Source organism: Arvicola amphibius, chromosome 5 (genome assembly GCF_903992535.2).
Source record: "Arvicola amphibius chromosome 5, mArvAmp1.2, whole genome shotgun sequence".
NCBI classification, from domain to species: domain Eukaryota; kingdom Metazoa; phylum Chordata; class Mammalia; order Rodentia; family Cricetidae; genus Arvicola; species Arvicola amphibius.
In genome coordinates, this window is record NC_052051.1 from 84,019,175 (window position 1) to 84,043,778 (window position 24,604).

Consider the following 24,604-nt stretch of genomic DNA (forward strand, 5'->3'; position numbering starts at 1 on the left):
GAAGGATTTACATTATGATTCATAACAGTAGAAAAATACAGTTACGAAGTAGCAATGAAAATAATGTTATGGTTGGGGTCCCCACAACACGAGGAGCCGTATTAAAGGGCTGAAGCGTTAGGAAGGTGGAGAACCGCTGCCTCAGAAGCACCTTTGAAATTTTTTGTTTAGTTTTTCAAGATAGGGTTTCTCTGTGTAGACCTGGCCGGCTATCCTGGAACTAGCTCTGTAGACCAGGCTGACTTCAAACTCACAGAGATCCGCCTGCCTCTGCCTCCTGAGTGCTGGGATTAAAGGCGTGCACCACCACCTGCCTGAAATTGTTTTCTTAAGAGGAAGTTTTTACTAAATGTGCTCTTCTTAGTAATATAAATTTGAAGTAAAAAAGGATATGCATTATAAAAGTGTGTGTGTGTTAGCACACTCATTCATATGCTAGGTGATACTGATATTGGTGTATCCGTTGTCACACCGGCCCTCTTACGACTGGGCATATACTTTGCCCAGTCAGTAAACAGCAGAGAAACAGAGGTTGCTACCTTTTCCCCAAACCAGCAGCTCCTCTTGGCCTCACAGCCCCTGAGGGCCGGCTTTCTTCCTCCAGGTTCACTGTTGCCTCAGAACAGGACACAGAGCCCAAAGCCTCATGGTCTGGCTGTTTCTAAGGAGGGGTTCACAGTGAAAGAACAAAGATGGAGGTCGCCCTGTCTTCTGCCTTACTTCCCCTTGCTAACTTTCACTTCAGCAGAACTTCCAAAAATGTTTCCACAGAATGGCACCCAAAGCCCACCCGTAGAGGCGCCCTTCCTGCCACCAAGGTAACAACAACTAGGAAGCAATTGAAACTGTGCCTTCCTTTCCCAGGCCTGTGGCTGTCAACTTGGCTCAGAAAGAGGCAGAGTGATGACTTTGTCTCCTTCCCCAGTCACACTACCACACAGTTCTCATTTGAGTCTGGTCACATGGCTATGCCTTCTGGTGACCGAACAAGGATGTGCTGTTTCCATTCTTAGCACTCCGGGTTGGCCTGGCCATCCTTAGATGAAACCATTGGGACCCCCAAACCTTGAAGCTTTTCCAAGGACAAATTGCATGCAGAGGTGGAAGGAAGAGCCAAGCTGTGCAGTGGAGCAGCAATGGCGTGCAGTTGGGATGCCTGCAAGAGCCAGGGGGTTAGTTCATTGCTGCTCTGAATACTCAGGCACACCAGCAAACTCAGATTAATAGGCTGTTTATTCGTCAGCAAGTTCCTTAAATCAAAGGCTCTGGATGGGATTATTAAAGAGTGTTTGAGAGAGTGCCCTGGAACCCTCCTCCTGGGCCTGCTCACTGAAGAGGAACGATTGAGGTCTTTCATTTCCTGGGCAGCATCCCCCTTGCTCAGTGCTTACTGCAGCGGAAAGATGTGTAGAAGCTTTGTTGGAAGCTAGCCTTTTGTCCCGTCCTCACGACGCCTATTACCTATAGCACCTTGGTCTGCTGACTCTAATCGTTTAATGTTCTTGCCTTGAGTTGTCTGAAGCTGATGAATGCAGTCCGTGGTATCTCAGTGAGTGGTTTTGTTTGGGCTTTTGGCTCTATTTGACAGCAGTTCCATGTTTGGACAGTATTGTTATTTTTTAAAAGTCATTGTTTACATGAAACTTTCAAGGAGGAAAGACATGTTCATCTTTACTATATTTGTGAAGCAGATGAAACAGAAGGGTATATGTTTTCTAATTCCCCTGGAATTAAAGTTTCTTTAGACCTTGTGGTTGAAGTACGCATTGAATTATGAAAGTAAACTGAATCGTGAACTACTTCCCTAATCCCACCTCTGCAACGGACATGTGTGTTGTTTGGGGCCCTGATTCTCCACAGTCTCTCCCAATTCCCCTTCAGCAGCAGCAGGCTGACTCACTCTACCTGGGTCTCTCTAATATATCTGGAAGATAGCCCAGGACTCCTGTGGACTGTGTGCACACACAGCATGGATCCATGCCTCTCCAGGATCTGTGAAAGTACACAGACTTCTCTCACCATCATAGATAGCATAGCTGGAATACCACGGGCACTTATGAACACTGAACAAACCCAGTACCAATGACAAGCAATAGTCTTGAATCTGGCATAACCCTTAATTCCTACAGCCAGAGGCCAGTAAATGAAATTGGCTCATACATCCGAGAGCTCTAAAAACGTTTTGGCATCCTGTAGCCCAGTGTTCCACCAGGGAGATACACCTTTGGGGCATTGGGAGTCCATAAGACACTGTCCCCTCTCTTCTCTCTCAGACCAGCACAGCTGCTTGGATCAAGACTGTTTGCCACATACATACTGGGACTAAGATATATATCCACATCCTGGCGTGCAGCCTGATCCTTCCGGGAAGTCCATCTGCTTATCCAGTTCCAGATCCCAGGAGGTGGTCACCAAAGAGTAAATAGTGAGAAGGGGCAGGATTTTTTTCTTTCTTTCTTGATAAACATGTTCCAATGAACAAAACAGATTTACAAACACATTCCATCCAGTAAATCTTCCCTCACAGCTGTGTGAGAAGGGCTTGGGGAGAGCACTGTGGTGCCGGGGGAACTCAGGAGCTGAGGAGGAGGATTTCAAAGTTCAGTACTGCACAGATAAGGACACTATAGTTCTACCTCTTTCCCTCCCTCCCTCTTCTCTCTTTCCCCCTCCCCCTCGTTTCTCCTCTTCTCTCCCCACCCCACCCCCATCTCAAACCTAGGACCTGTGATAGGCTTCCCCAGGTAAATCTCTGGCTGTGAATATAAGCTTCAGCTGCAAAGCCAGTCTCTCTTTAAACTAGAAGAGAGGGGACTGGGCACAAGCACGAGGAGCAGAAAGCATCCCTGGCAGCACCCACATAAGTCCCTAAAGCCTGACCTGGTGATGTATGTCTCTAAGCCTAGTGCTTAGGGAAAGCAGAGACTGGCAGGAGTTCACTGACTGATGGCCTTCAGATCAGTGAGAGGTCATGTCTCAAAAAAAAACTAAAAAGATAGTAATCAAGGGAAGATATCTAAAGTTACCCCCACCCCCACTGCCATAAAAGGGTAGGAAGCAATAGGGAAGACACTAGGCATTAGAGGTCACCCTCTGGGCTCCACACTTATCTCAAACAAAACAAAAAATTAAATGTAAAAAATTAGAAAAGCCCAATGCTCTCTAGACACAAAGAAATAATCGGGAGCCAGAACTGCTTGCTGCCTTGATCTGATCATTACACACTGCATACGCGTACTGAACCGTCCATCACACTGCATACACACTGCATATGTGTACTGAACCGTCCATCACACTGCATACACACTGCATACGTGTACTGAACCGCCCATCACACTGCATACACACTGCATACGTGTACTGAACCACCCATCTCACTGCATACACACTGCATACGTGTACTGAGCCACCCATCACACTGCATATACACTGCATATTTGTACTGAGCTTTCCATCACACTGCATGCACACTGCATATGTGTACTAAACCATCCATCACACTGTGTCCCGTAAGTACGCACAACTAAAGAGAAGGAATGAGAGACTGGTGTGGTGCAGTGTGATTGTAATCCATAATCCCTCCCCTCGGGAGCCCAGAGAGGGTCACAGGTTCAAGGGCAGCCTGGACGACACAGTGAGAGCCTGTCTCTAAATAAATCAATACAGTGGATTAAGTTTTTGTAAGCCTTTCCCTTCAGAGGGCGTGTTTTGAGCCCCCTTCCTTGCCCAGTGCGCCTATTCCCAGCCACGTGAGCTGTTCTGCCCCTCTGGAGCTGGACAGTGAGGAGCAGTCTATCTGGCCTGTCTCTGCTTCACATCCATCCTTTTGGCTGGGAAAATGAGGGACTGAGCTCAGATAAAGAAATTGGATCCCGAAGACCAGGGACAAGCACAAGAAGTGACCTTATGCCTTAGAGGCTGCTGGATGTTTGTGTGTCTCTGTTCAATGTTGAGTTGGCTCACTGCACCGTTCAGGAGCTGTTTTTTAAAAATGTCCTCCTCACTCCTCATTTTCAGGTCAGATGCTTTGGATAATCCAGGGCATTGTCTCTGCTTCGCTGTGGCTCTGCCAGATACAGAGTGCTAAGTCCTGTCGGTCGGAGACGTCACATGCTGATGTGTGAAGTGGTGCTGCAGACTGGCGCCCTGTGCTCTTCCACACTGACAGCTTTGCCAGTTAACCGTGGCAACGGAAGGTGGCAGCGCAGGGAGCACCGTTCCCACTGCCCGTGCCTCATCTTTACTGTGGGAACAGAGTACTTGGCCATGTCCCTATGTATGCTCCCCATGGCAGTAGCCACTTGAGTATTTGGGGAGCCTCAATTCTGTTTCTGTTTTGTTTTGTTTTGTTTTGTTTGTTTTTGAGACAAGGTTTCTCTGTGGCTTTGGAGCCTGTCCTAGAACTAGCTCTTGTAGACCAGGATGGTCTCGAACTCACAAAGATCTGCCCGCCTCTGCCTCCCGAGTGCTGGGATTAAAGGCATGAGCCACCACTGCCCAGCAAATTTTGTTTCTTTCAATAATATTCCTTTTCCAGGCCTAATAGAGCAATTTCTTCAACAGATTGCAACAGACCAGGGACAGAGCTAGCATCCTCGTGCAGAACGGGAAGGCAGACAGTGAGACACCCTTGCTGCTGGTTCCCAGCTGTCTTTGAGCTCCCTACTTCTCCCATCACAGTGCGTGGCTGCCTCCTCTTTTGCTCTGTGCTCTAGTGATGTCTTCTCAAACAGGTTAGCCTCCACATTGTATGTGGTCCTACCTGCTTTTACTGTATGTAAAAACACACCTCTCTTTTTACATTTTATCATCCTACCACTTCCTAAAAGAGTTTTGTCTTTGTTATCTGCATCCCTACACATAGTAGAACGTAAGTGCTCTGAAATGGGAATTTCACTGCAGGGGGATGGCAGCTAGGAGGCAGAGGCAGAGGAAATGAGTTCAAGAGTATGCTAGACATTGTGGCACACCTTTAATCCCAGCACTTAGGGGGTTTAGGATGGTGGACTTTTGTGAGTTTCAGGTCAGCCTGGTCTCCATAATAAATTCCAGGTCAGCTAGGATCACAGAGTGAGATACTCTCTAAAAAAGAGGGGATGGGGGATAAGGCCAGCCTCGGCTGCATAAGAAGTGCAGGGCCATATTGAACTACCTGAGACCCTTACTTTAAAAGAGAGGTAGGGAATCCCAGTGTGGTGGCACGTGTCTCTAGTCTCAGCACTCAGGAGGCAGCAGGAGGAGGAGCTTTTGTTTGGGAAAATAGTAATGGATAAGACACACAAATCTTTGTTTGTTTGTTTGTTTTTGTTTTTTTGAGACAGGGCTGTCCTGGAACTAGCTCTGTAGACTAAGCTGGCCCTGAACTCTCTGAGATCCTCCTGTCTCTGCCTCCTGAGTGCTGAGATTAAAGGTCTGTGTCACTGTGCCCAAGAAGTAGTAATCATTACCATCAGGAAACAGGAAGGGTAAACAGGCACATTGTTGGGGAAATGCCATGAGCATGCAGTGTTTCTTATATCAATTTTAGCAATGCCTTTAATTACAAATCCAGTGTGTTGACTCAGGAGCTGCCTAAAGTGAGCCACTTTTCATCTCTTCTACCGCAGCCCAAACTGCTCCCTGTTGAGTAGGTTAAGGCAGGGTTACACAGACCAAGTGCTGCAGACTTTCTTACCAAGCATAATGGAGGCCACAAAGGATACCCCACTTCCAAATTTCCACTGGACAGTGTCTGCCTTTGCCTTCTCTAGGGCAGGAGTCAGAAGAAACTGGCACAATTTAGAACAGCTTCAAGCCCAGCGTGTGCATCTCCATCCAGCCTTCATTTGGTTCCTACCTGTTTCCAGTCTCCAGCAAAACTACATTCCTGTCAACAGTTCCCTCCATAGTGGTAGCCCTGGAGGACACATGACAGGCACCTTAGTGCTGTCCACTGTGAGACAGAACAACCAAGGGAACTTGCTGTCAGGCTGCCAGACACAGAGCGGACTCCTCAGGAGCCCTTCACCGGGGAGGTCTTCTCAGAAGTTACCCCTTTGTCTTAGTTGGGTACGATCAGGAGATATTAACAATTAAAGAGCCTCATAAAGAAAGGGATCATGTGGCCTGCGCATCTTAATCTGTCCCCTCCATGCAAGTGCACCCGTGCTGCCAGGTTGACTGCATTCTCCCTCGCGGTTTGTACTCTCTCATCACGACCTTGTGGTCTCGCTGACATTAGGATGGGTTCAGCCGCTGTAGGGGACGCGTCCACGCTCCACACTGCTGCTCTTGCTGTTGGCTCAGCTCTCAGCTAGCCTGCCCAGTCCACACCCTGTGCTCCTGTCTTTTATTGCTGCAGTGTTGACTTTGTGTCAGCGCTCAGTTCAGTTTTCTGAGCACCTGCAGAGAATTAACCATCTCTCTTTGCTGGTGGGGATCACCCAGCCCTTTGATCTGTTTGATTTCTGTACTTCTGGAAATGTTGAAGAACTCTCTTAACTCCACCAAAGTACACAAAGGAGCTATAATAATCCGTGCAGCCTGACCTTGTAGACTAGCTCTGCTTCGAGACCAGATGCTAGTCACATAAATACACATGGAGGGAACACTGGTTACCTGTTTACTGTGTATCAAATACTGTTCCAAGCTCTTAACATGAATATCTCATTTAATCTCTGCTGAAAGACCATCCAGGAACTGGCCCTATTTATCCCCATACCCTCCTCTCTGATTCCTTTCCTTTACCCCCTTAGCTCTTGGCTGCGTGAGTTTCTGTGCTGTCCTTCTTTCCCCACAGGCACACTCCTTCCTGGAGATATCTGCAGTGCTCTGCCCTCTGCCCAGTCTGCCCTTGTTACTCCTTAACCTGCCCTCTTCAGATCTTTGCTTAGTGCTGCCTGCCTATCCCCTCGGCATAGAGTATACCCCCTCTGCCTAACCCTATCCTGGTATGCACTTGTTCCAGTGTGCTTATCGCTAACTTACTGTGCTGTTTATTAGTCTTTCCTTTTGTAAGATCAGCTCCATGAAGGCAAAGACCACATAAAGACAGTGTCTGTTCCATACTCTCTAATTAACAAACCTACCAATGAACTGGGGATTTAACCTAGTTGTAAAGCAGTTGTCTAGCATGTATAAGTCCCTGGGTTAAACCCCCAGCCTTCACATACACACACACACACACACACACACACACACACACACGGAGAGGGAGCAAGCCTGCGAGGTAATTACTTTTATTGTCCCATTTAAAAATTTGCTTAGATTTATTTAGTTTTATGTGTATAAATGTTTTGTAGGGTGTCAGATCCTCTGGAGTTGGAGTTACAGATGGTTGTGGGTGCTGGGAATCAAACACTCTGCTTCCTTCTTGTCTCTACACATGCACACATGTATGAGACTACCCTCACACACACATATAAATATCATATGTATACACACACACACACACACACACACATCTCTGCAAGGTCAACCATTACTCTTTTTTTCTTTTTTCTTTTTTGGTTTTCCAAGACAGGGTTTCTCTGTGTCCTGGAACTAGCTCTTGTAGACCAGGCTGGCCTTGAACTCACAGAGATCTATCTGCCTCTGCCTCCCAAGTGCTGGGATTAAAGGCGTGCACCACTACCTCCTAGCTACAGCCATTACTCTTACCCACTGAACTATTGCTTTAATCCCTTATTGTTCCATTTTGTTTTGTTTTTGAGATAGAGTCTCAACACAGCCCTGGCTGTGGTAGAACTTACTAGTAAACTAGGCTGGACTTGAACTCACAGAGATAGGCCTCCACATCTCTGTCTCTTGCCTGTTACGTGGCTCCCTGCCTAGGACCAGCTGCCTTCAGAGACCTGTGGCGTGGTCTTGGGGCATGTCTATCCTTCTTGGTCTCTCACCGACCATGTGGCTCCCTGCCTGGAACTTGCTGCTCCTCGTGGCCCACGGGGAATAGTGTCATACTCAGGGACTGCTTGCCTGGGACCTGGCTGCCTTCATGGTCAGCCGTGGTCTCATTACCCACTGTCCGCTGCTGCCACTTGGGGACCTGCAGCGTTTCTGCCACTGTGCCCCTCAGGGAATCTGCAGCATTTTATTTAAACCATAACATCGGCCTCTGCCTCCTTAGGTGCTGGAGTCAAAGGTGGGCCCACCACACCAGCTGCATATCTTTCCATTTTAAAGGTGATGGAAGGCTCCTATTTCTGGCACCCATGTGGTAACCCACAACAGTTTGTAAGTCCAGTTCCAGGAGGACCCAGCACCTTCTTCTGTCCCCCGTAGATACTTGCCAACATGGCACACACACATTCATGCTGGAACACTGATACACATAAGAATAGGTAAATTTTTTTGTTGTTTGTTTGTTTGAGACAGGGTTTCTCTGTGTAGCCCTGGCTGTCCTGGAACTGGCTCTGTAGACCAGGCTGGCCTCAAACTCACAGGATCTGCCTGCTCTGAGTACTAGGATTAAAGGCCTGTGCCACCACCCAGCAAGAATAAATAAATCTTTAAACACTAAAGGCAATGGAAGTAAAGCCAGGTGTGTCAATGTGTGCAATCCCTGAACGCTAGAAACTGAGGCAGGAAGATCATTATGAAGTCTACGCCATCATGGAATACAGCGTAAATTGCAGGTTAGCCTGGGCTATGGAGTGAAGCCATGTGTCAAACAAAGCAAAGGATTTAAGTAACTAGCTCGCCCTAGCTAATTCATTGCAAGTGGTAGAGCTGAAATGTGAAACTAAGAACAACTCCAGAAAGCAAATTTCAACCACTTGGCCAATATGGGTCACGTGAACTTCATATTTAAACTTGAGTTTAAAAACAAGGCTCAAAGCAGTTTGCTGTCACTTGCCAGGTTTCCGATGCAGACGCACCAGGAAGCAAACTATGAGGAGCCACACAGAGAGAGACTCCATTGCCTTTAAAGATTTGACATCAACACAGAGATAGAAATCACTGTATATTGCCTGTTGGATATCATTCTTTGTGGTGTAGAAGAGCCAGTAGTTGGAGTTCATACCTTCAAGAGTTGTTCTCTGGATTGGCGAGATGGCTCAGAGGTTAAGAGCACTGGCTGCTCTTCCTGGGGTTCTGAGTTCAATTCCCAGCAACCACATGGTGGCTCACAACCATCTATAATGAGATGTGGCGCCCTCTTCTGGCTTCCAGGCATACATGCAGGCAGAACACTGTATATATACATAATAAATAAATGAACCTTTTAAAAAAAAGACTGGGATCTAATAGACCCTTAGAGCTTTTCCTGGCTCTTCTAGACAAGATATATCATTTGTGAAAACCTTGTATTGCATAGGCTTTAGTTTCTTCACCAACAAAATGAAGACAGCAACTAGCTATTTGCTTGAGAGCAGAAATCCAGACCTGTGATACTCCCAGTTCAAAGCCTGCCTGTGCTGTTGGCCAACTGTGCCTTCCTACAGATTACTTCATCTCCTTAGAGCTGCACGTGACATAAGGAAGAGCGCACTTGCCTCGCAGACTGCTGATAGAGACAGACCACTAGCGCCTGAGGCCCTGTGGAGTGGTGATGAGGAGGCTTAGAGACAGGAGCTCAAAGCTGGCCTGAGGTCTCTGTGTTACCTCACTTAGTCAGGTGAATTAAGTCTGCACATGAAAGCATATATGGGAGATTTCTCAGATGGGTTAAAATGTAAAGGCAGGCACCTTAAGAAACACAACTGTCATTTAGGTGATAAAGTAACAAGAACGTTCTCCTCTCTACCTTTAGCTTGTGGCCTTGTAGGAATGCTGGCCTAGCATGACAGGTCTTCTGGTTTCTACAAGAGATAACCAAAGCACTAGGCACAGACCCAGATTCCCGGAAATCAGGATGCATGGACCAGACAAAAACTGAAAAAGACAGAAGGGCATAAAATCATGCATATTTTAAAATGGATTTAATGGGACTGGATAAATGGTCCAGTGGCTAAAAGCCTGGATGTTCTTCCAAAGGACCCAGGGTTCAAGTCTTAGCACTCACAGGCAACTGTAGCTCCGCTCCAGGGAACCTGACACCTCTTCCAACCTCCGAGAGCATCATGCGCAAGCGGTGCACAGATGTCATGGAGGTTGAAGGCAAAATACTCACGCACATAAATAATTCTAGGTGCTGGGTCATGGTGGTGGCGCACGCCTTTAACCTTAGCCCTTGAGAGGCAGAGGCAGGCCTCTGTGAGTTTGAGGCCAGCCTGGTCTACAGAGTGAGTTCTAGAACAGACTCCAAAGCTACACAGAGAAACCCTGTCTCAAAAATGAAACAAACAAAAAATAATAATTTTAGTGTCTGGAAAGATGACTCAGTGGTTAAGAACACTTGCTACTCTTGCAGAGAAACCAGGTTCAGTTCCCAGAACACACATGATTACTCAAAACTCAAGAACCAGCCGGGCCGTGGTGGCGCACGCCTTTAATCCCAGCACTCGGGAGGCAGAGGCAGGCGAATCTCTGTGAGTTCGAGGCCAGCCTGGTCTACAAGTTCCAGGACAGGCTCTAAAACAGCTGCAGAGAAACCCTGTCTCGAAAAAAAAAAAAAAAAAAAAAAAAACTCAAAAACCCTCTTCTGATCTCCACAGGTTTCAGATGGGCACATGGTGCATGTATCTATCCATCTACCTGTCTATATGCGCGTGCACATGTGTGTGTGTGTGTGTGTGTGTGTGTGTGTGTGTGTGTGTGTGTGTGTGTGTGAATTTTTTTATTTTATTTGTTTGTTTCTTTTTGGAGACAGGGTTTCTCTGTAGCTTTGGAGCCTGTCCTGAAACTAGTTCTTGTAGACCAGGTTGGCCACGAACGCACAGAGATCCGCCTGCCTCTGCCTCTTGAGTCCTGGGATTAAAGGCATGCGCCACCACCGCCTGGCTAATTTTTATTTAAAAACTGCATTACATTTAATCATTCAGTTTGTTTATCTGGGAAGCCTGATAGAGGAAGAACTGAGCTTCAGAGAGTGGGAACCTATTTAGAAGGCCTTCATCAATGGGAAGCCAAGAACACAACCCAAAACTCAGTGAGGGAGCAAGACTTTTGTTTTTTAGAATATTTTTAATTAAACAAATAATGAGTGAACTCATCCTTTAATACCATTGGGTATTTCTTTTTTCATCTTTTTTTGTGTGCCTGCCAGACCCAGTCAAAGATAAGGATCAAGGATCAAAAGAAAAACAAAAGGAAACAAAAAACCTGTCATTTCGGTCATGAGATGGGAACGCTATGATTCCGTTCATATTTTTATTAAAATAAGGCGAGTGGTTCACTTTCATTGGGATCATTTACTAGGAAAACCATTCTTCAGAAACAAAGTTGATGGCTTCTGGGAGGTGCGACTGCTGACTTCAGTTCCGTTCCCACCCTGCACCCAGAGACACAGGCGCTCTTTCCTCTCTTAGCTGCCTCTGCTCGCAGCCACACATGTCCTTACAGGCCCAGAGCCTGTGCCCACAGCAGACAGGGCACAGCAGGAAGTACAAAGGTGGGTTCATCTGAAGCCTTGTCTGTGTTTATCCAGAGCCGGCCTCTTCCTACTTCCTGCTGCTTCTGATTCTGTTTTTAGGGGATGGCAGCCATAAACCTACCGTTGTTGGTGGAAGTTAGTAGATTCCATGGGCGAGTGGGCCGTGCTCTTATAAATACGCCTGTAGCTGGAAACAGCCTTCCCCTGCTTACAGCACCTGTCAGGAGCCAAAGAACTTAGGTTGTTGCTTTTTATTTTTAGCCTGTCTCGGTTCAAATGCCCTCAGTGAGTAATCCACTGACCACTCTTCTCTTTATATTTATTTAGAGGAGAGCGCATTTTAAGCAGATGAGATGCCCTACTTCTTGTTTATTCTATGGCTGCCTTCAACAGTAGAAGGCTCAGGAAAAATCACTTATTTAATTTTTGTTTTCTGAAGCTTTCTTAAATTCTCATCAGACAGTTTTGCTGATACAAAGTTCATTATGAAGCACTCAGGCAAATCCCTGAGAGTTCAAGGCCAGTTTGGTCTACGTAGTGAGTTCCAGGACAGCCAGAGCTACATAGTGAGACCCTGTCTCAAAATACCAGAAAAGAAAATTTATTGTGCTAGCCTGATTTAAAATTGGAAAGGAAAAGGTAGTTAAAAATACACGTGTGTCAGGGCTGGAGAGATGGCTCGGTGGTACTGTCTGTTCTTCCAGGAGACCTGGGTTCAATTCCCAGCACCTACATGATAGCTTACAAGGTCTATAATATAAATTCCATGGAATCTGATACCTTCACACAGACATACATCCAGGCAAAACACCAGTGCCCATGAGATAACTAAATCATTTTTTAAATGTTTGGGTTCCCAAGGACCTACAGACAGAAGCAGCAGAAGGACTGGGAGGAAGTGCGGCTGTGGAGTGGGAGGGAGCTCAGCTGTGGAGTGGGAGGGAGCATGGCTGTGGAGTGGGAGGGAGCTCGGCTGTGGAGTGGGAGGGAGCATGGCTGTGGAGTGGGAGGGAGTGCCCTTAAGCTTCTGCTCAGGGTCATCCGGCTCCCCCCCCACACTCTTCCTTGCCTAGAAAATGGGGCCTGGAAATGGAGCTTGGTGGGAAAGTATTTGGCTAGCACTTGCAAGGATCTGGGTTCCATCCCTAGAGCAGCACAAAGGAGGGTGGAAACACTGCTGTGATCTCACAGACTTTGTTTATTCTCCTGAAAATGTCATGATGAATACAACGTATCCTGGTCATGTTCACACCCTCTCCCTCCCTCCAGTTCCCCTTCATGCCCCTCCCAACATAGCTCCCTCCCTCCCAACTTCATGGGTTTTTTTCCCAGAACTGCAGAAGTCCAATTAGTGCTGCCCACATGCACATGGGTCGCCCACTGGGGCGTGGGCGTTCTACCAATGGCTTCCTCCTTCCCCAGCAGCCAGCTGCCAGTAGCCCCTCGATTAGGGGTGGGAAACCATGTTGGAATTTTTAACTTTCTTCATCTCCACCAGCTTCTTATTGGGATCCACAGTGATAGTGCGTGTGGAAACAGCACATAACTGCAGGGCTGGGGCCGGAGGACCCATAATGCTTTGGCTGTCAAGGAAAATAGTGTGCACCTGCCTTGGGCAGGAAGTCTGTAACTCACCAATAAAGAACAAAGGCATGATAAAATAATCATGAGATAAGGAGTGGGATTGGCTGAGCTGAAGAACTTCAGTTGTTGTGTTAGGCAATGCCATCCCACCCCTTTGCTCTGCCTCCAAAGCAGGGAAGCAGGAACAGCGCTGTGCCCTGTGCCCTGTGCCAGAACTTTGGTTTACTGCCCGCTCACTCTCTCTTAATCATGAATCATCTCATCATCATCTTAAAAACTCTCCATGATCAATGTTAGAACTGTCATCATTCATGTGAATGTCATTAATGATGCTGCCAAGGGGCCGGGCAGTGGTGCGCACACCTTTAATCCTAGTACCCGGGAGGCAGAGCCTGGCCAATCTCTTGAGTTCGAGGCCAGCCTGGGCTACAGAGTGAGTTCCAGGACAGCCAGAGCTACACAAGGAAACCCTACCTTGAAAAAAACAAAATGCAGTCATAGGCTGGAGAGAGAGCAGCCACCGTCTTGCAGAGGACCCAAGTTCCATCCCAAGCACACACATAGGCGGCTCATAACCAACGACCTTTAAGTTTAGTTCCTAGGAATCTGAAGTCCTCCGGCTTCTCTGTGTACTGCACTTAGACACAGACTCACACTTAGATGAACACACACACATGTCATTTCCAGATTTGTAGAGAATGGTGCAGTCGGTCATGATTTGCACTCATTTCTAAATGGTTTGCTTGCTGTCACTTAGCTAATCAGGGAAGAACCAGGGTTTGGACCTAAGGTGACTGATTCAGAAGTTTCACATTCAGCCAGACTCCCTCAGAAATTGGGGACAGTAGTATTTAGGCTGCCTTTAGTAAAACTCTGGAGTTTTTGTTGTGGTAGTTTAGTTTCTTTAAAACAGGGTCTCACTGTATAGCCCAGGCTGGCCTTAGGATTCTACTGCCTCAGCCTCCCAATGCAGAGATTACACGCATACCATCATGGTGAGTTTTAAATTTTATTTATGTGTGTGTATTTGTATATGTGCACAGGTGCCCACAGAGGCCAGCAGAGGGTATTAAATTCCCCTAGAGCTGGAGTTGCAAACCACCATATGGGTGTCAGTGTAATGGATCAAGTAAAACACTGCAGGTCCCCGAGTGGAGGCAGCAGGTCCCAAGAGCAGCCAGTCCCAGGCAGGGACAGTGCAGTTCCCCAAGTGGCTGCAGTGGGCCACGAGGGGCAGCAAGTCCCACGAGGAAGACCACACCGCAGGCTGGTCCTGGGCAGGGAGCCATGCAGTGGGTGAGAGACAGAAAGATAGGCACGCCATACAGAGTGAGGTTGGATATTTATTTAGTGGGTTATGGGAGGGAAGGGGAGAAGGGAGAAGAAGAAGAAGGAAGAGGAGGAGGAGGAGGAGAAGGACGAGAGAGGAGAGAGAGAGAGAGAGAGAGAGAGAGAGAGAGAGAGAGAGAGAGAGAGAAGTGGGAAGGGGAGAAGAGGGAAGAGACAGAAGCTGCCTGCCTCTTTGGAAGAGATGGAAAAGAAAGAGACTCAGGCTGGAAGCTGAAGATCAGCTTGCCTCAGCTGACAGGGAGGGAGTAGGTGTGGCTTGTCTCTTAAAGGGACAGAGCAGACCATTATAGTCAGGAACTGAATCTAGGTCCTCTGCAAGAGGAGTGTTTTCATAACCACCAAGCCATTGCTCCAGCCCCTGTGCTGTTTTTTGTTTGTTAGTTAGTTGGTTTAATGTTTTCAGATGTATTTATTTTATGTGTATGAGTATTTTGCTTGCATGTACATCTGTGCTCCTGTGCTTGGTGTCCAAGTTGGGATCCCCTGGAACTGGAGTTAGAGACAGTGTGAACTGCCACTTGAGCACTGAAGATCAAACTCAGCTCTTCTACAAAAGCATTAAGTGGCTGGGTGGTGGTGGCACACGCCTTTAATCCCAGCACTCGGGAGGCAGAGGCAGGTGGATCTCTGTGAATTCGGGGCCATCCTGGTCTACAAGAGCTAGTTCCAGGACAGGCTCCAAAGCTACAGAGAAACCTTGCCTCAAAAAAAAAAAAAAAAAAGCAATAAGTGTTCTTAACCACTGAGTCATCTCTCCGCCCCTGAGTTTTCAATCTGTGGCTCAGTTCCCAATCTCCATTATTTTAACCTGGGTAAGGGCCATTGAAGAGAAAGTTCAGTGAGAAAGGCTTTATTTTATCTGTGATTGTCTTGGTCAATTTTCTATTGCTGTGAGGAGATACTATGACCACAGCAACTCATTAAAAAAACACATAACTGGGGCTTGCTTATACTCAGAGGTTTAGTTTGTTATTGTCATTGTGGGAAGCATGGCAGCACACAGCAGACATCATGCTGGACAGGTAGGTAGCTGAGAGTTCTTCATCTGAATCTATAGCAGCAGGAAGAGAAAAACACTGGGCCTGGCTTGAGCATTTGAAACTCCAAACCCACTCCCAGAGACACACTCCCTTTAATGAGGCCACACCTCCTAATCTGCATCAGGTAGCACCACTCCCTAATGACCAAGCATTCAAATATATGAGTCCATGGGGACCATTCAAACCACCACAATGATATATATTAAAGTTCCATGTAAGATTTTTATTTTTAAAATGTTTCTCTTGCCAGGCAGTGGTGGCGCACGCCTTTAATCCCAGCACTAGGGAGGCAGAAGCAAGCAGAGGTCTGAGGTCAAGGTCAGCCTGGTCTACAGAGTGAGTTCCTGCTCAGCTTCCTGAGTGCTGGGAGTAAAGGTGTGTGCCACCACTGCCTGGCCAAAACCCTGTCTTGAAAACCAAAAAACATGGGGCTGGAGAGGTGGCTCAGAGGTTAAGAGCACTGCTCTTCCGGAGGTCCTGAGTTCAATTCCGAGCAACCACATGGTGGCTCACAACCATCTGTGATCTGGTGCTCTCTCCTACTGGGCAGGCACACATGCAGACAGAACATTGTATACGTAATAAGTAAATTTATAAAAAAAAAAAAAAAAAAAAAAAAAAAAAAAAAAGCAGTACTCTGCCGTAGACTCCCAACCCTCAGTCCTATCTGAGGGTCAGAAAATAGAGATGGAGGGTAGGGGATTCTTATGTAGCAGATCAGGCGGTGCATAGAGATGGCTGTAGTTAGCTCATAGACCTGACCATATACAGGATGTGTGTATATGATCTTTGATTGAAAAGTCCAAATCTCTCACCATTTGTATCTAATGCAGACAGTTCCTGGGCAGTTGCTCTTGTTCACCCTAAACATCGCCCCAAGATCATTGCCTTGTCTGATTTAATGCCAGAGAAATAAGATAGCTACATCTCTCACTTGTACTGTGCTTAGTCATAATAAAAATACAACAAATAAAGGATTTGGCTTCCTGCTTCTCTTTGAACATACTAAACAGATACTCTGGGGAGTAGTGACTTGGTAGAGGCCAGAGTTAATAATGGCTCAAGTATTATACCCCACAAGTGTTGTTGGAAGCCATTTCTTCTCGTTCCTTTTATGGGTCACTTCCCTTTCAGTAAACTAATTGTCATTTCCATCCATTTATAACATGAAACAGCAGTTCTGCCAAAGAAGATAATGCTTAGGATCACAGACTGTTCTCTTCTAGGCTTTGCTCGACAGCTACGGGGCCTTTAAGACTGGCGATCTTCCTGTAACTGTGGTACCCTGTTCCATGGGGAAGGCAGCTGTCAGGTGCCCCCCACTCTCCCTCACTTCCCTCTCCCTCCTCTGCAGAGCAGCACTGAGCAGTATTTACTCAGCTGTGGCCTGGGAACAAAGCCTCCATACCCTAGGGATGGGAAGGGGTGGTGTGATCATGCCCCAAACTCTCCATGGCCTTCCGAGCATCTCTTGGCAGAGCATCCTGGCTAAGGGTAAGTGTCATTTAGAGTGAGCTTTCATAGTTCCTGCAAAAATGCAGATAAAAACAATTGTGACTGAAAATTGCAGAGTCCACTCAGGGTCTGTGGTGTTCTCTGGCCTCGGTGGCGGTCTCTATTCAAACCATGCAGCTGGCCAGCCAGAGGTCATCCAGCCCTTGGGTCCCGTGGCTCCCTAGCCTTTCATTATCTGCAGGCCTGAGCCAGGCACCGCTAATGCAGCTGACACACAGGCGAGTTCAGACTGATCCCCACACTCAGAGGGCCGGCAGTCCTGGACTCACTCACTCTGAGGGAGACAAAGATATACCCCCGTTCTTCCCTCTGGCACTATTCTGCTGCTCTGTGGTGATGGCTCTCAGGAGCTGGCAGACACCAGGCCCAGGTCTCTGAGTCTACAGGCACCTACCACCACAGTTCTCCTGAGAAAATGTGGACACACATGGTGGTCTGCAGAGAGGATGTAGAAATGACTAAGCTGCCTCCACAGAGCTTCAGAGGCAGGGACTTCCACAGCTGAAAGACAGGCCAGATGTGAAATGCCTCCTTCTGTTCCTACAGATGAGGCTAAGTTAGCTTGTGAGTGCACTGCGTATTAATCATTTCTGACTAGATTAATTTTCTTAGCTAAAAGAACCTTGTCCATCAATATCTAGGATTAGGATTAGGGTAGAGATAACCAACAAAAAGAATATTTCGAGTCTGGGTGCTTCTCGTCTTGAAGGTTCTCACGCTGGTGTTGCACTCGGAGTGCAGTGCGCTTCTGCAAGCTGACCGCTGGCTTCCGTAGGTCTTCATAGTAAAAGTGGCCATTCATTCCCTTGAAAACATTTAAGCTAACTGAACTGAGCGCTTGGGGAGAAGATCCTAGGGCTCACCCGAGGTACCGTGGCACACCTGCCTTGATGAATTGTTTTTGCTGATAGTTGTAGTGTCTGTGAAACAGGACATGTGCCATTTTCAGTTCTTCGCAGCTTCTGGAGTCTCTCAAATTCCCACTTGCAGAATACTTTTTATTCCTGGAGATCTCCTTCTCTGCATTCACTCTTTGCTGTAGTTTCTTCTCGCTCACTGTGATAAAACTCTCTGAAAAAGGAACTGAAAGGTTGGAGGGTTATTTGTGTTCACAGTCTGAGAAGGGATATGTCCAACGTGATAAGGAAGCTTTGATATCAGGGGCAGGAACAGAGTGGAACCAGGCTCTGAAACTCAGAGCCTGCCCCCAGGGGCACAGTTCCTCCAGCAAGGCTCTGCTCCTAAAGGCTTTCCAAACAGAGCCGCAGCATGGTGACCATAGTTCTGCCCCTGTGAGCTCTGACTAGGACACTGTGTGACACATGGCTTTATCAACTCACTCCTTCAGCATACACTCATTGCTAGTGTCAGAATTTAGCTGGATGTTGCAGTTCAATCCACATCTTAGGACTTCAAGCTTATTTTTTGTTTGTTTGTTTGTTTGTGGGATGGTTTGAGACAAGGTTTCTCTATGAAGCTCTGCCTGCCCTGGAACTGCTTATATAGACTAGGCAGGCCTTGAACTCACAGAGATCAGCCTGCCCCTGTCTCCCTAGTGCTAGGATTAAAGGCCTGCACCTCCACCCCTGGCCCAGGACTTCAAGTTTAAATCAGTTCATTTTAAAACAGTATTGCAGTTTTAAACAGATTAGCCACCTTGCTGATTCTTTTGATAAAGATATCAGGTATGTAAATAGCCTCTTCTGGTTTTTTGCTTTTGTTGCTTTGTTTTGTTTTGTTTACAGCACTTCTGTCAGGAAGGAGCTGTGCTATGCACACTTTTAAACAATGAAGTGAAAGCACAGAGTTGTCTAATTGGTCCGCTGCTCAGTACTAGAACCAGGTTCTGATGCTACCTCATCTGCTTTCAGCGTCTGAGTTCTCCACCAGTACAGCTGCCCTGACTGACTGGCCCCCCTGCCTGTGGAATTAGCCTGCCTGTGGGGTTCTGTTAGTCACCTGACATCAATAATCCCGTCATCGGAAGCTAAGACTTCCATGAACCAACTGGATTCCACCTGTTAGGATGGAACTCTTGTGGCCTTTGGAGTCTGATGAGTTAGGTCTGAGGAACAGCCTTCTAACCCAGCTGTTTCCTTGAGAAAATAATTGCCCTCCCAGCGCAGAGTTTCTGTTTCTGAAATAGTCATGGCAAATACCAACAATGCTCATGATGGGCCAGACATTAGTCTGTGCATTAACATTAACTCACAACTCTGCGATGCTCACACAAGCCTCTTAAACACAGTGAAACTGGAGCATGGAGGAGTTGGTAAGTATGTTGAAGTCGATGCCAAACCTGGCATTTAGTCCTGGGTGCTCTAATGTTGGAGCCAGAGCACGTGCAGCCTCTGGAGATGATAGAATTAAAGTGGCAACCTCTCTGGTCCTGGGCCAGTACCCAGTTGGTAAGACTAGTAGAAGATTTTGAAGAGAGTTCAGCAATTCTGACCGCCCACACAAGGAGAAGCACTAATTTGTGGATTTGATCTTATACAAAGTCTTTGCCTTTGAACTTTCAGGACCTGCTGGCTGAGCTCTCCTAATGGTGGGGGATTCCTTTAGAGAAGCATCTGTGGGTACTTGCCACTAACTTCCCTTCCCTGCACCTGCCTGACGCGGAGGCTCACAGGTGGGCGGGGTTAGGGCTGCAGGGCAGCCAGCAGCGCAGGTGTACTGCTTGCTGTAGGCGGCTTTCCCTAGCGGGTTCCAGCTGCTGGCTGAGCTTCAGTATTTCCTGTTTACGGTAATTAGAACCTTTCAGTCTCAATTTCTTACAAGAAAGATTCCAGTTCACTAGGATTGTCTCCTTGATTCAGTTCACCTGGACCTGGTTATTGAGTTTGTTTGGGGTGGGGGGACCAGTGCCCGTGCCTTCCCACAGCAGATTGGTAAAACCAAGGTGCTGAAGTGTTAGCTGAGTTAACTCTGTAGCTCCTGCCTGGATTTGAATTCCAGTTCCATCCTTGTGTACACACAGTCTGAATTCTCGTGTCTATGAAATGGGGATAAAAATAGTGACAATTAGGGTGGCCAGATGACTCAGTGGGTAGCTGCAAAAGCCTGACAACCCAAGTTTGATCCCCAAACCCACATAAAGATGGAAGGAAAGAACCAATTCCACAAAATTGTCCTGAGACCTTCAAATGGGTTCCATGGTATGCACACACACATATGAAAAAAAATTAAATCGTGAAGATTAGCTGGTGGCTCACATCTGTAATCCCAGCACTCAGGACACAGACAAGACATTTGCTGCCAGTTCTAGGCTAGCCTGGTCTAAGCGTGAGTTTGCTGGGGGCAAGAAAAGAATTAAGATGAAAGTCAGATAGTGCATGTAAACCACAGAGAGAGCAGAGCCTGCCCCACAGTGAATACTCAAAACATCAGTAAGTAGTATTTCCATTAAGCCCCTCTTGTCTTTAGAACCCCTCATATCCTCCTGATTCTCAGAGGCTCCCCTCAATGATCATCAGCCATTAGACCTTCCAAGCTTCCACGCACACACGCACGCATCTGTGACTTGGGCGTAGAAACAGGGAGTCAGCGTCGTGAGCTGCCGTGAAGTTCAGTGCAGATTCGAACACCAGACACAGAGCTGGAAAACTGCACACTCCTAAGGGCTGCTAGGAAACTCTCTGAAAGCCTGAGAGCCCAGGGCGCACAGCAGCCTTTGGGAGTTAACAGAGGCCTGAGGGAGCTGGGGCCTTCAACCTCAGCAGCTCTTTCTGTGACTGCTGCACCCGCCCTGCCCCGTATGCGGTGCCTGGGATGCAGGAGGCAAGTGCCGATGTTAAGGGAGTAGAGGCAGAACAGGCAGCCTTTCCAAGACTGAACACAGTGGATTAAATCATTCAAATGCACCAAGCAGGGGAGAAAAAAAAACACCCCACCCCAAAAGGTGGTTTCCTCTCCCCTCCTGTCTTTAACTCACCCCCCCACCCCACCCCCGGGATTTGAAAACAAACCAAAACAATTCCAAGTGTTTGATGTTACTAAGGTCCAGACATTCTGCTAAGTACTGTAGAGATAGCATCTCTTTTGACTTCAATCCTGAAAAGTAAGCCTGGCTGTCCCCAGTTTACCGCAGAGAAGCTGAGATAGATGGAGAGATGAAGCAGTTTGCCTGGGGTTCCATACCTGAGTTAGGAGCCTTGGTTTGAAGCTGAGCCAGTGGGCAGTGGTTGGATTTCGGAACCAGTCTTTCCACTTGTGGTGCCCCATCTCCAGAGGTGCAGGCTGCTCGCTCTTGCAGTTCCCTGGCCTTGATATTATCTGTCTGGTGCCCTTTTTTCTTTCTTTGCTTTGCTTTTTTTTTTTTTTTTTTTTGTTTTTCAAGACAGGGTTTCTCTGTGGCTTTGGAGCCTGTCCTGGAACTCTCTCTGTAGACCAGGCTGGCCTCGAACTCACAGAGATCCGCCTGCCTCTGTCTCCCGAGTGCTGGGATTAAAGGCTGTGCCACCACTGCCCAGCTGCCCATATTTGCTCTCTCGTACATCAAAGCTGCTTTGTTTGTTTCTTCCTGAGCCTCTTCCTGTGACTGACTTCCTCACCCAGCTTTGGGGAGAGTCGGTTCCAGAAGTGGTGGGCAGGAAGGTCTTCTGGTTTTAGTAGTTTTCAGAGCCTTTGTTACAGTAGAGAGGTACAAAGTAATATATAGAACCCTTGGGAAACAAGTATTTGAGTTATATGAGTTAGAGCAACACCACAAACCTAAAGGGAAGCTGGGAGATAGCTCAGTCAGCAAAATGTTTGCCTCACAAGCATGGGGACCTGAATTCAACCCCCAAAAATGGATGTAATTTTAAAAAAAAATTAGATTAAAAAAGTTTGCCAACACCTGAGGAATAATACTCAAGGTTGTTCTCAGGCCTACACACACATACACACATACACACACATATACACACATACACAGACACCTACACACACATATATACACACAGACACATACAACACATACACACATATACAGAAACCTACACACACATATATACACACAGACACACATACACATACAGAGAACCTAATGAGGAGCTAGAGGTATACCTCAGTGGTAGAGAACTTGTGTAGTATATGAAAGTTTGACCTCTACCATCTTAAACACAGAGAAAATAATACACAGGGCATTAGCTCTGAAAACCAGTAGAAAGAGACTGGTTCCTTTCCTTCCTGTTTTCTTCTACTGTGTTACCATAGACATCTTCCCACCGTGTTACCATAGACATCTCCTCAAGGTGACTGTCCAGGTGACTTGGACTGTATACTAATTCCTGTGCAGTTTTGGCCACACTCCCAACAACAGTGTCAAAGTTTAGCATAGAAAGCACTGGAGGATTCCAAGGCGGCACTGTCAGACAGCACCCTCCTCCACACAGTGCTTGAGGGAGAACACAGTGGTCTTTTCTCCTCCCCCATCACTCCTATCACGTGGTGACACTGAGCAGCCATTACTCCTGTGCTTGAAGAAATAATCTCCTGCCAGACTGCCTGGGTCAAATGACTGAGAAAGAGTGTGAAGCCCCCGAAGCCAAGGTCAAGGCCACAAAAGCCCTTTTGATCCCCTGACCTACTTCAGCGTTGAGTCTGCTCTTTTGGTGCCCCGCCTTTGGTGCTGTGGTTGGTTTAACTCAGCGCCCCCACCTTGAAGTGAGTTGTGATGAAAAAGTAGTTGAAGCCCAGGCTGACCCTGGAGGTTTTGGAGTTTTCCCTTAAAAAAAAAATATCAAACAAATGAGCAGGGGCATAAGACCTGGATTCCTGTGGCTTAGGCTGTTGGGAGCTGTTGGGGGCTATGGACCCCCAGACCCTGAATTCCCTGTGAGCGGTTGTTTTCCCTGTGTTTGCAGCTGCTCTGAGCACGAGACCCTGATGGCAGGCTGCTGTGTCTGCAGCTGAAAGATCCCAAGAGCTGGGTGTGGCCAGAGCACTATATAAGCTTCCCCTGAGCACAATAAAATTGGCATTCTTGTATCACGAGTGACCCATGTCCCCATGTCCGTGTCTCTGTCTGTGTGTGCATGTGTTGTTAAATCTCCAGCTTAGTTCCTGGCTTGCGTACCATCTTGCAGTGCACAGGGTGATAGGTGTAGCCTCCATGCAGTACGGACATGGTGCTTTACAAGCGGAGGCTCCCGGGGAGATGGCTCATAATTATATAGAAAAGGGGCATTCTGGGCACTCTTGTCTCAAGGATGTCCCCGAGGCCCCTGTGTGTGTATTTTTTTTTAAATTTTCAGCCTAGTTCCCGTAGCACATAGTGAGTAGAGCACAGGAACGGAACCGGTAGAGTTTTACATTGGGCTAACTTAGGTCCAAAGAACCCAAGTGCCTGTGTCATTCCCCAGCACAGCCAGAGCCTCTGGCTCCCTCCTCCCACTTGGGATAGCTGCAGCCACATTGCTCCTGCTTCACCATGAGCATGGCCTTCCATGTTTGAAAGCCGGTGCTCCTTGAGAATTCTTGAAGACTGTTGTTGACTGGCTGACCCAGAGCCTTTTAGCTGTAGTGCAGGCTGCAGCCAAGCAATCGCGTGGGGAAGCATTGGTGTGGTTCCTCTCTTGGGACACTGGGAGCCTCGCTGCCATTCGCCTCTCTGGCAAATCTGGCCCACAGAACACCTGGCTCGTCCCTCACAGCGCTACTTCTGGAGATCAGGAATTATTTGTTTGCCACAACTGTGTATCTTGGACCTTTGTCTTGGCTTCCTATAACAACAGGATGACCAGATATGTGTGCAAGCATCCCAAAGAGGTCAGCAGGCTGCAGTCCTGGGTGGCAGAACAATTAGGACTGTGGTTTCTGTGCTATGTGCCCCTCCTGACTTGTTCTCTCTCCACCCCCTAACCCCATGCATGCAATATGTTTTCCTTACTGCCTGTTGATATTTTGTAGATGGTTTTTTGGGCATGCAGTGGTAAATATTGCCATGCCAGAGACTTTGAATGGACTCAAACAGCCTTGGCATGACTCGTTCACCCACTTTTGGAGTCAGGGAACATCAGGGTAGGAAGATAGACAAAGGTGCTTTCTTGTTTCCTCTCTTCACTTGGCCAGTTCTTGGGCCCATGCAGCTCCTTTGGTCGGAATACTATAACTGGTGCCTCACCCAGGGGTGGCTTGGTAGTTACTAGTCCTAAAATCTTACCTCATGGGCAAGCTGTGGTATACTTCTTTAATCCCAGCACTCAGAAGGCATCTCTGTGACTTTGAGGCCAGCTTGGTCTACATAGTTCCAGACCAGCCAGAGCTCCATAGGAAAGAAAAACCTCCGTCTTTTACTCTCAGGGAGCTCATCTGGTTACATTCTAGGGTAAGAGTCTGGGGATTAGAAATGCTAGGCAGAATAGACAGAGACACAGAAGAAATACAGAGACGCAGGACAGTGCCGGGAGGGCAGCTCTGACTGCTGACTCTGCCCACATCTGTTCTCCATACGCTTATCCACCCCAATACAAAGAGGGTGGAGAAGGCAAAAGGCTGCTTTAACATGACACACAGTGGACATGACACAACCCTTGAGACATCAAGTCACTACTTCCTGAGTTAGCATTCTGATGTTTTGGGCAGGGTATGCAGCAAATAAACCCTAGACCAAGAGTCCTGTAGGCAGCCACTCCCTATGTCAAACCTCCTGTTCTAAAATGAAGGGGCAGAAATA

General features: G+C 47.4%; 1 protein-coding gene across 1 annotated transcript in view; it reads left to right on the forward strand.

Moving 5' to 3' along the window:
* C5H11orf49 (chromosome 5 C11orf49 homolog) overlaps positions 1–24,604 on the forward strand; it is a 172,398-nt gene that overhangs the window by 124,383 nt on the left and 23,411 nt on the right. The gene's annotated exons all lie outside the window — the stretch shown is intronic.